This window comes from Canis lupus, chromosome 2, assembly GCF_011100685.1.
Source record: "Canis lupus familiaris isolate Mischka breed German Shepherd chromosome 2, alternate assembly UU_Cfam_GSD_1.0, whole genome shotgun sequence".
In the NCBI taxonomy this organism is placed as follows: domain Eukaryota; kingdom Metazoa; phylum Chordata; class Mammalia; order Carnivora; family Canidae; genus Canis; species Canis lupus.
Window position 1 is genome coordinate 67,567,367 of NC_049223.1, and position 10,351 is coordinate 67,577,717.

At 53.9% G+C, this 10,351-nt stretch overlaps 1 protein-coding gene across 3 annotated transcripts in view; it reads right to left on the reverse strand.

Moving 5' to 3' along the window:
- Nucleotides 1–4,938, reverse strand: part of ZNF362 (zinc finger protein 362) — a 40,324-nt gene extending 35,386 nt beyond the window's left edge. For 2 of the 3 annotated variants that reach the window (XM_038531166.1, XM_038531163.1), the window contains exon 1: nt 4,667–4,938. The gene's annotated coding sequence lies outside the window, so the exon portion shown is untranslated. Of the gene's footprint in view, nt 1–3,816; nt 3,928–4,666 lie in introns of those variants that run through there. The other variant, XM_038531164.1, reaches the window with a different exon arrangement.
- Nucleotides 4,939–10,351: the final 5,413 nt, after the last annotated feature.

Sequence of the window (10,351 nt, forward strand, 5' to 3'; positions counted from 1 at the left end):
TCCAAAAATCAAGGTGGGGCCTAGGTTGGTGATCAGTGGTCCTTATCATTCAGTTGGTATATACTGAGGTCCTCCCACATGCCTGGCCAGGGCTCAGAGACATCCCACATACCCTTGTTACCCGCCCAAACCTACAAGAAATTCACAGTGGACCCCTTCTTAAAGATCAAGAAACTGAGGTTCAAAGAAGGGAAGAATGCATACAAAGTGACACAACCTATGGACCACCCAGCACAAACTGTAAAGTCAATTTGCAAGTGAGACTTGGTCCCAGGCCCCAGATCCACCATCATGACCATTTGTGGAACTAAGTCCTCTGGTATTGTCAAGCCTCCTCTTCATCAAGAGACCTCCCCTGTAACACATGCAGGCACCCACAAATACTGCCCTGGCTAGTGCTCCCTCTACTTGCGGTCTTCTTCCTTGTTTGCTTGAGCCCAGGAGGACTGTATTTGTATCTCATGTGGCTGTCCAGCCTGTGCTGGGTGAGCTGGAGACCAGGTGGATGCAAGGACTGAGGGACGGACTGCTAAAATGGCTAACCACTAAACTAACAAGTGGACAGTGAAAAGAATAAAGGAATGATCTAGAAAGCCAGTGAATGACTAACTGATGGCAGTTAGAAGAAGGAAAGAAGAGGGCATTTGGGTGGCTCAGCAGTTGAGCACCTGCCTTTGGCTCAGGTCATGATCCTGGGGGTCCTGGGATCAAGTCCCACATCAGGCTCCCCAAGGGGCCTATGTCTCTGCCTCTCTCGGAGCCTCTCATGAATATTTATTAATAAAATATTTTAACAAAAGAAAAAGAAGGAAAGAAGAAAGGAAGGGAAGGAGGAAGGGAGGCAGACAGAGAGGGAGGAAGGGAGGACTCTGCCTTATAGAAAGGCAGGGCAAGGAAGTGTCTGCCCAGAGAAGGATGGGACAGGCTGGCTTCAAACCAAGTCTACACCTCACCCCCACACCAGCTTCCTCTCCACCTGGGGCCATCCCCCATTGCCTCCACTCCCCCAAGCACACAGATAGCCTATTTCTCAGCCCCTTGAACAAACCCATGTCTCTGAGATGTTGGCCATTATAATACCCACTACCCCATCACCAATCACCACCGGCAGCAATCACTACTCCCCAGGGCCCAGTGGAGCCTAGTAGAGGGTAGAGTGGTTCACTCCCCCTCTGAGTTTCTCATAGAGGAAGGGAGAAGGGAGACCAGGGCTCTGGTCCTAGCTGGGACCCAAACTGCTAAGTGACTTCAAGCCAGTGGCTTCCCCTCTCTGAGCCCAGATGACCTCTCAGGGCCTTTTCAGCTCTGACACTGTTTGGTGGAGCCCCTAGATTTTTGCACAGCCACTGGGTCAGCAGAAGAATCTGACAGATCAAACACTAGAAGGTGGGTTAAAGTCCTACCTACAAAGCACCAAAGTCCACCTAGAAAAAGGCCTGGACAAGGAGTCTGGAGACTTGTTTTTAAGGCCTCCTGTGCCACTGCTCAACCTCTCCAAGACTCAGTTTCCTAAATTTAGAAATGGGGTTAAATGTCCCCATCCTAACGATTTCACCCCAAGCAAGTTTCTGGGAGAGCCTGACGTGATAACCACGCACTACACCATGCAAACTATAAAGTTCCATTCACAAGGAAGGCTTATGATGGCCGGGAGCAGGGGCAGTGAAGGGGGACATGCTGTCCCATTCCAGTCTAGTTCTGTCCAACATGACTCTTCCAGGAGTCAGGGCCTCCAGAGAGAACACCAGTGACAGCCCAGAGGTGGGAGCCTGGACATCGGGGTCCCTATCTTAGCCCTCCTCTTAACTGGCAATGCAACTTTGGGCAAGTCACTTCCCCTCTCTGAACCTCAGTTTCTCTATCTGAAAAATACCTAGCTTGGTACCCCCTGGCCCAGGCATGTCAAGTTCTGCAGCCCTGAACCCCTAAACCCCAGCCTTCAATCCCTGACTCTGTCCTCAGGAAGCTCACGTTGTCCTGTGGAGCCAGGATACAAATCAGAAGTGAGACGAGAGGGGTCTCCTGTCCAGGAGATGCTGGGACAGGGCCAGAAGGGCTCACGGTCTTCCCAGGACAAACTTTCCCAAAGGGCTAAAGACCAGGCCCAACCTGCCCCGGTGCCTTGGACAGCGCCTGCCACTCCAGACCTTTGGGCCTGGTAGACCCTCCCGTAGTCTTCAACACCTGCAGGCTCTGACCTGTCCGGCAAGACACTTCAGTAACTTCACCCAAACCCAAACTGCCTCCAACACAGGAGCCTTCAGGGTGCCGGCAGAAGTAGCAGAAAAGAGTAGAAAGGTACCACCAGGGAGAGGCTCAGACCAGCAAACCAGTGCCCTCCCCCCACCAGACGACCCCTCCTTCCCCTCCCCTCAGACAAGACCCACTGGGGCCCCCAGCCTGCACCCTGACAAAAGCCCACCACCCAGGGGCATCTGCCACCAGATGCCACCTCCAGAGGCCAGGAGGCCCACCAGATCAAAGAAGGGGCTCTCCAAACACACACACACACACACACACACACACACACACTTGCCGGAGGGCTCCAGAAGCCACCCCAGCGCCCGGGGCATGATTCCCGCCTACAAGGGGGGCCCCCCCTGGCCACCCATGAAGGAGACAGCCCCCTCCCCTCCACACACACAAACCGCTGCAGGGCAGGGCAGGGGAGAGCAGGGTTATTTCCTCATGCCAGGGGTCTGAGCTGGAAACCGTGGGCCCACTCAGAGCCCCTATGGCCAGCCCTCTCCCCCAAATCCGAGGATACAGTTCCTCACAATGCCATTTTTATAGAGCGTTTTCCAAAAGACATTTCCTGGTCCCCCCCAAGCCCCCATCGCCAACCCTCCACGTGCCCCCCGCAGCTCTGAGGAAGCCGGCAGTTAACTTTTTCCCAAAAATCCTGCAAAGGCAGCTGGCTGGGGGGAGAAATGGGCCCCGAGATCCTTTCGCGGCATTTCACCGCCTTCCAAAAAAAGAAAAAAAAAAAAAAAAAAAAAGAAAGAAAGAAAAAAAAAGAAAAGAAAAAAAAAGAGCTTAAAAAAAAACAGAAAAGAAAACTTTCGGAGTTAACTTTAAATTCCCAGCCCTCCCCCCTAAATCGCCCAGCGGCTTCCTTTTTTTTTTTTTTCTTTAAAGTGCAATTGCATTGTGTCTCACCTCCCCGAAAGGCTCGCGGCTCTCGCCAAAGAAAAGGAAAAAAAGCCAACCCTTCGGGTGCCCCCTCTGCTTCCAGCCGCCTCTCCCACATTCTCAGACAGTTTTATTAAAATTTTCAGACAAAAGAAAAACAAAAATGGCAGCCTGGCTTATTTTTAAAACAGGACAGGGACGCCATATTCTGCAGATCTGCAAAAAAGGGGAGAAATCCGGCACTGGCCGCTCCACCGGGCCGGCTGCAAAGTGCGCGAACCGCGCCGTTTGCAATCCGTTTATTTGCATTAAGCCCCATGAATCATTGTTTACCGGAGAATTGCAGCAGGTTTGAATAGCCCGGCTTAAGAAAACACACACACACAGAGACACACACGCACACACACACGCACACGCACACACTCGGAGAGCAGACCCAGACACGCCGCCGGAGACACTTCCTACCCGCGCGCCGCCGCCGCCGCCGCCGCCGCCGCCGCCGCCGCCGCCGCTCCGGGCCCGGCCCGAGGCGCAGGCGGCCCCGGGCCCTCGGAGCGCCCCGGCCCGCGCTGACAGCGCCCGCGCCCGGCCCGCGCCCCCGCCCGAAACTCGGCGCAACTTTCCCGCGGGCGGGCGCCCGCCGCCGCCGGGCCCGCTCCCCGCGCGCCCCGGGCCCGCACGGACCTGGCTGTGCTGGCGGCGGCTCCGGGACGCGGCCGCAGCCCCGCGCCCGGCGGCCCGTGCAGGGCCGGGCTGGGGCTCCGGCTCCGGCTCCGGGCTCCGGCTCGGGCTCCGGCTCGGTGCGGAGCCGCGCGCAAACCTTCCGGGTCGCCTGCTGTTCACTTCTGGGTTCTGCAAGCGCCGAGGCGGCGGCGGCGGCGGCGGCGGCGGCGGCGGGAGGCTGGGTCTGCAGCGCCGCGCGGCCCCCCGTGCGCTCGGCGAGCCCCCGCGCCAGGCGCCCGGCTCCGGGGGAGGGGGGGCCGCGTCGGGCCCCCGCCTCTCCGGCTGCGCAGCCCGTCCGGCCCCGGGGGCTCCCGCGAGTGGGCAGCGCCGGGCGCGGGCGACGGCGCGCGAGGGGAGGGGGCCGCGCGGGGGGCGGGGGCGGGCCGCGCTGGGGGCCCCGCTCGGGCCCCGGGGCCTCGTCTCGCGCTCGCCGCCGCCGCCGCCGCCGCCGCCGCCGCCGCCTGGCAAAGTTGCGCCGCGCCCCCCGCCCGCGCCGCGCCCGCGGCAAAGCCACAAAGGAACTCGTCGCCCCCCTCCGCCCGCCCGAGCCGCGCGGGGAGGGCACCGGCGCCGGGCCCTAGGCCAGCCCCTTCCCCAGCGCGGGGGCTCCCGGGGCCCCGGCGGCCGCGGCCATTGTCCCGCCCAGGCCGGGCCGCCGCCGCCGCCGCCGCCGCCGCCGCCGCCGCAGCCTCAGCGCCCCCGCCCCGCGGTGATGGCGGGCTGGGTCCCGGGGCCGGCGGGGCCGGGCCGCCCCCGGGGTCTCCTGCGCAGAGGGCAGGCGGGCGGGGACCCCCGGGCTGGGTCCCCACACCTGGTAACCGGCGACCGAGCTCAGAATCCAGGCTGAGATTTTTTGTTGTTGTTGTTGTTGTTGTTGTCGTTAAGACGAGGACATGGGGATGGGGGCAGAAGTTTGTACTGGCCGGGCCGCCCCTCCCGCTGCCGGCTCCGGCCATCCCTGGCCCTGGGCCCGAGCCCCCGGAGGGTGGGGCCGCCTGAGGCTGTCAGCGGCTCTTCTCGCAGAGTCTATCGGAGGTGGCACCGGCTGTCCCCCAGCTCCAGACCTCAGAGCCATCTGCGTGTGACTCCTCCTCCCGCCTCACCCTCCCCAGCCAATCAGTCACCAAGTCCTTCGGATTCGGCCTCCCGGGCTGTGTCAGCTCCCAAACTTCACTTCTACCTGAGGAGGCGGCCGGCCCCTGGGTCCTCTCACCGACTCCGACTTCTGTGACACTCACTGCCACTCAGCCTCCGGGCCAGGGGAATCAGGGCTGGCCTGCCCTCAGGGAGCTCCCAGTCCCCAGGGAAGAACACACACACACACACACACACACACACACACACACAATCACCTGCCAGGGTGTGCTGGTCCTCCCGGAAGCATTCCCCAATTGGGTAAATAGGGATTGAGGACCTACGATCCCACGCTGTGCTGATTGGCTGCCAACAGCTGCGAGCAAGTTGGACAAAGTTCCTGCCCCCATGGGGGGTCCAGTCTTGCACAGGACGCCTAGGCTGCGAGCAGCTGGAGGTCAGGGCCTACTTAGTCCGTTTGCTTTCAAGCCCCAAGCACAGTGCCAGCACAGAGCAGGGCACAAAAACACAGTGTGGCAGGAATGAGTTGGGATTGCAAAGCATAAGGGGCGGGGGAGGACACAGAGGAGGCCACTCTCTCAGGGAAGTGGGGAAGTTCTGAAACTAGATCTGGGGTGAGCTAGGTGAGGAATAAGGGAGGACCTTTCGGTTTCCAGGAAAATGGAGGTGATAAAAGTGTCACCCCGTTGTTGAGAAGTTCAGTGAGATAATAAGAAAGGAGACGAATATCTGGTGCAAAATATTTCAAAAATAATTTATGGAGATATTCAAGGATGGGAAGAAAACTCTAGGCTCTTTAGGTGTGGGCTGCACCTGGTGACTTCCTACAAAATGTACAGTACAGAGAGGGAGAAGAGAGTAACTCCACAGTGGGGAGACCTGACAGCTACTACCTCAGCCAAGCTAACACCAACAGTCACAAACGTATACTTGACGTTATGTGATAAAAGTAGTACTTTACCTCTACAGTCTTCCCCCCAAACAACCTGTAACACCAGTCTTGTCATGAGAAAACCATCACGCCAGCTCAAATTGTGGAACAATTCCCAACTGATACTCCTCAAAACTGTCAGGGTCATCACAGAGTATAAAGTCTCAGAACCTGTTAAAGCCCAGGGAAGCCTAAAGAGATATAACAGCTAAATATACTGTGGTATCATCGGTGGGATCTTGGAACACAAAAAAAGACATTAGGTGAAGACTAAGGAAATCTTCTTAAACTATGGATTTTAGTTAATAATAACGTATCAGTAAAAGTATTCATCAGTAATTGTAATAAAATGTAACAAAAACACTAACTTAAGAGCTTACCAGTAGGGAAAACTGGATGGGGGGTATATGGGAACTCTCTGCAGTATTTGCTCCATTTTCCTGTAAATCTAAAACTGCTCCAATACAGTCTACTACTAAGGAAAAAAATCCTAAAAAAGTATACAAACCCACATCATTGTTGATGTCCTTGTTCAATGAAAGGATGCTTGACACAGCACCTAAGGGCCCAACAAATATTATGTTACAATTATCACCATCATTGTAATTCCAGACACTTGGAATAGCACATGCAAAGGCACTGGAGTTTAGGGTGTGGAGGGAGATGGAAGACAGAATCCTGAAGGCTTTGATTGCTGAGCTGAGGTCTTTCTAAGGGATTCATGGGCAGAGGGTGCCATGAACTGATCGATCTCTGCTTCACCAGCCTCTTGCAAAGTTATGCTCCAGCCAGCCAAAGTGGACTACCATCTTAGACCTCGTCATCTCTCTTCTAAGGACTTTGCACATGCTGTTCTTCCCTCTGCCTGGGACCTTTAGTCCTTTTCTCCCATCTCCTGAGTCTCTGGCGAACACCCACTCGTCAAGCCTCGGCTCAACCATCACTTGCCCTGTGAAGCTGTTCTAGATCCTCTGCATGGAAAGAGGTATTTTCCACTGGTTCTCAAGAGCACCATGGTCCTCTGGCCACACTGCTGGCAAAGCACTTATCAAGATGCATTAGAATAAATGTTTGCTGAATGGATGGACTAATGATGAAGTGGACTACAAGTCCACTCTAATCCACTACAATTCTTCAAATCCTCATTCTTTTTCAGGAAGCCCTCCATGACTATTCCAACCAATGAGCTACCTCCATCTTCTTTAATTTTTATAGTCTATCCCCTGATTATATTCTAACTGTTGTATATATAAGTATCTGTCCCTTGGATGAGATTTAATTTTTTGAGGAAGAAACCATGCCTTACATGTTCTATTTTTTCACTCATTCATTCATTCATTCATTCATTCAACAAATATTTATAAAGCTCTTCTTCTATGTCCCAGACGCTAGAGAGGTAGTAATAAGATCCAGGCCCTGCTCTAATAGAGCATTAATTAGGATTATTAATTAGTCAAGATAAATAAGATTATGCTGCAGTAACAAAGAACTCTGGAACCTCAGTGACATCACACCAGAGTAGTTTCTTTCTCCCTTTTTGCCACATGTTCATCCTGGATCCTCTACTCTAGTGGCCCAGAAACCTAGGCTGAGGAGTCCCTGCCACCTTGAAGCTCTACCCACCGAAGGAAACAGGTGGCCTTTTTAGTTACCAATCACAGGAGAATAGAAAACTGGTGAATCCTGCTCGGTATTCCAGTGCTTCAGCCAGGAGGGGACACACATCACCTTTCCTCACTATCCACTGCGCAAGACTAGTCACATGGCCCTGCTCAACTGCGAGGCTGGGAAGTACAGTGTTCCTCTAGAAGAAGAAAAGAAGACCTTAATTTCAGGAGACAGAATTTAACAAGAAAGCGCTCAGATGATTATTTGTCTCCTAAGAGCTGCAAAAGAGAGATGCGAGGTGTCTGGGGTGCGGGTAAGAGAAGATCAGAGAGAGCTTCTCAGAGGAAGGGACATTGAAGCTGAGCCCACGAAAGAGAGGGGACTAGAGCATTTCTGGCAGGGAGAACCATGTGTGCAGGTTCTGGGGCCAGGAGGAGCGGGCCATATTGAAGGACCACAAGGGACCATGGAGCAGGAGTGAAGTGAGGGGGACTGCAAGGTGACCCTCTGGGCTGGATGTCTCAGGAGCACCCTGGCAAGGATTTAGCTTGAGAACAATAGGCAGTCATGAGGAGACAGGCATTAGGCAGCGATGCGATATGATCACATCTTATTTCAAAAGGCCCATGTGGCTGCTGGGGAAAGAATGGACTGAAATGGGCAAAGCAGAAAACCAGGGAGGCCAGTAGGGAGATTTTCAAAGTCTCCCAGGTAAACAGAGGCAGTGGTTTTAGCAGAGGTGGAAAGAAGTGGACAGATGTGCGACATGTTAAAGACTCGGTGACAGGACGCCTGGGTGGCTCAGTGGCTGAGCATCTGCCTTCAGCTCAGGGCATGATCCCAGTCTAGGGATCGAGTCCCACCTTGGGCTTCCTGGGAGGAGCCTGCCTTCTCCCTCTGTCTGTGTCTCTGCCTCTCTTTGTGTGTCTCTCATGAATAAATGAATGAAATCTTAAAAAAAAAAAAAAAAAAAAAAAAAGACTCGGTGACTGATCCAAGGAGCTACAAAGCGGGAGATGTCCAGGTAACTCCCAGGCCCTGTAACTCCTGTCATGCTAAGCACAAGGCTGGCTTCCTAACATTCCATCTCCAGCTTGCTCACGGTGGCTTTCTCTCCTTGCCCTCTACTCAAGCTAGCCCCTTCGCCATCCTCCAAATGGGGTGTACCTCCCACCAGAACTAAATTAACGTCAAGCATCAACACAAGCACTTTCTAATTAATAGGAGCCCCCAGAGGCCCTGGGAGAGAGGCTGGCAGGAACGTTATCCCCCATTTCACAGGGAGGAAAACTGAGGCCCAGGAAGGAAAGTGGTTGGCTCAGTGTTGGGGCCAGGCCTGCAGCCAAGGTCCTCCTACTTGTGGTTGGGAGAACCTGGTGCCAGTGGGCGCTGTGTGCCTGTAGCTGAGAGGCTGAGTGAGTGAGCATGTAAATTCCCAGCCCATTCACCCTCTTCACCTTTGTTCATTTTGCTCCCCTCAAGATGGCCATGGAGTTTAAGATGATAGATTAGGTTCTAGAGTCCAGTCAGAGCTGGATTGTACCCTGGCTTATCATTTATCGGCTGCTAATTGCAGGCAAGTTTTTTCCTCTCTTTGAGCCTTGGTTCTCTCCTGTGCAAACTTAGCGTGATGACATCTACTTCATGGGGCAGGTCTACATGAGATCACGTGTGAGGCCATGGTGATGTGGCTACCAGTACTTCAGGGACCTGCCCCCACCCCACCTCTCCTGGAAAATCCTCCCTATGGACACCGGCCCACACTTCTCTACCCCCAACAGAAACTTCTGTACCATCCAAGTTATAACACGGAAAAGGGTTGTTTAAATCCCAAACTGTCCACTCTATCTTCTTAAGGTAGTAGCGTAACTCATCCTGGTGTGAAACCACATCTCTGTGTACCCTCCATTCCATTTGGGTCAGAGGGACATGAATGGGGAAGGAAAAAGTTCTACTGCTTCATATGGAGAGACTCAGAGTGTTTGGCCCTCTGTGAGCAGAGCTGTTAATGGACGTTAGGATATACCAATGTTGTCCAGGAGCTGAGCAAGAGACAGAGACCTAAATTGCTCTACATGATGAAATGACAGGGATTGTGGTTCCCAAGTGTCTGTTTCTGGTCTGGCCCCTCCAAAAGCCTCCATGCTCTATCAGGACTACTTTCCCCCTTGGCCATGATGGTCCAGCCATGCAGGCCTCATGTGAGCTCACAGAAGACATGCTGATTGCTTTTGTCACACAGCCTTTGCAGTACTCTCCTCCTAACATATGCCCCCCACCTAACCACATCCACCATGTCCCCCATCACCTGATGAACACCCACTCATGCAACACACCATGCTCATAGCCACATGCTCAGGGTGGCCGTCTGTTATCTTCAGGATGACCTCATAGCTCCGTGCACCTCTCTTTTTTTCGTACACTTATCCCAGCTATAATTCTGCATTCAGATTTCTAATCCCATGATTTGACAGCAGACTGTAAACTCAATACATATTTGTTGATGCATTCATCCAATTAAAAAAAATGATGGAGGTTGAATTTTTGAAGGTGAGGGGGCTCAGAAAATGGATGAGCTGGAGTATGTGAGTACTGAAATATGGGAATGCTCAGTGAAATGGCTGAGCTAGAAGAGAGGGGTGCCAGTGGACAGGTACAGAACTTGTCAGATATTACTCAACTGTCTGCCCTTTGCATTGCCATGATACCTCCCCCTCCCAACTTGGTTTCCTCAAGCCTTCAGTAAAATGCACTGCATGCTGGATGTTTGGTTGGCACTGGGGGGCCCAGATTGGCCCTGAGCAGAGATGACAACAGGCAGAGAAGAGAATGAAGGCACACTGGGAATGGAAAGTCAGAGCA